This window comes from Triticum dicoccoides, chromosome 3B, assembly GCF_002162155.2.
Source record: "Triticum dicoccoides isolate Atlit2015 ecotype Zavitan chromosome 3B, WEW_v2.0, whole genome shotgun sequence".
NCBI classification, from domain to species: Eukaryota; Viridiplantae; Streptophyta; class Magnoliopsida; order Poales; family Poaceae; genus Triticum; species Triticum dicoccoides.
Window position 1 is genome coordinate 558,469,066 of NC_041385.1, and position 1,304 is coordinate 558,470,369.

The window sequence follows — 1,304 nt, forward strand, 5'->3', positions numbered from 1 at the left end:
ATTCCTCCACCTGACAGCAGGGACCCACCGGACGGGCCACCGTATTTCGCGAAAAAAACGTTTCCCCCTAGACTGTTGGGACCCACCAGCTACACCTTCGCACGCAAGGAAGTGCGTCCGGGCAAAAAAAACAAAATGATTCGCCCCCCTGACTGCTGGGACCCACCAGCTACATCTTCGCAGGCAAGAAAGTGCCTGACAGTCGGGACCCACCTGGTCGAAGCATACGTAGCGTTGTCATTCTGGTCGCAAACATGTACGTACATATATACTGGTCAATGTAGAGGCGCGCACATGTCGTAGTAGAGGCGCGTACGTGTCGTAGTAGAGGCGTGCACGTAGCATGTACACGTACGTACAGCGGCCAGGGTGCAAGAAAGAAAATACGGTCACGTACGTACATACGGACAGGGTCTTGAACGTGTACTCACGCATACATACGGCTAGGGCTCGTGTACATGGCTGGGTCAGAACAGAGAAACAGCGTCGTCGTCGTGTTCATGGGGAGGCAACGGAATGCGTCGTGTTCATGGGGAGGCAACGGAATGCGTCGTGTTCATCGGGAGGCAACGGAATGCGTCGTGTTCATCGGGAGGCAACGGAACGCGTGGGAGCCAACCGGCAGGGTCGGAACGGAATGTGTGGTCGTGTTCATCGGGAGGGCTTGGATGGAACAGGCGATGGAAACGAGGCCTGGCGTACCATAGAACGGAGGAAACGGACCTCCTATGTTCGGAACGGGGTCCTTTTGATTGGGAGGGGTCTAGCGTACCGCAAAACAGACGAAACGGACCTCCTACGGTCGAAACGGGGGTCCTGTTGATCAGGAGGGGTGTGGCGTACCGCAAAACAGACAAAACGGACCTCCTACGGTCGAAATGGGGGTCCTGTTGATCGGGAGGGGTGTGGCATACCGCAAAACGGACGAAGCGGACTTATGTTGGAGCGCTACGGTCGAAACGGGGGTCCTGTTCACCGGGAGGGGTGTGGCGTACCGCAAAACGGGACTCCACGGGATACTGTTCATCTCCACCGTCGACCTCCTCCAGCCTCCACGGGCTATTGTTCATCCACCGTCGACCTCCTCCAGCCTCCACGGGCTCCTATTCATCCAGCCTCCACCGCGTGCTACTCCACCGACTACTGTTCAACCACCCCTCCACGGGCACCCCTCCACCATCTACTGTTCATCTAGCCCTTCACACCAAGGGGTCCTGTTCAACCACCCCTCCACAGGCACCCCTCCACCGTCTACTGTTCATCCAGCCCTCCACACCACGGGGTCCTGTTCATCCAGAGGCAAC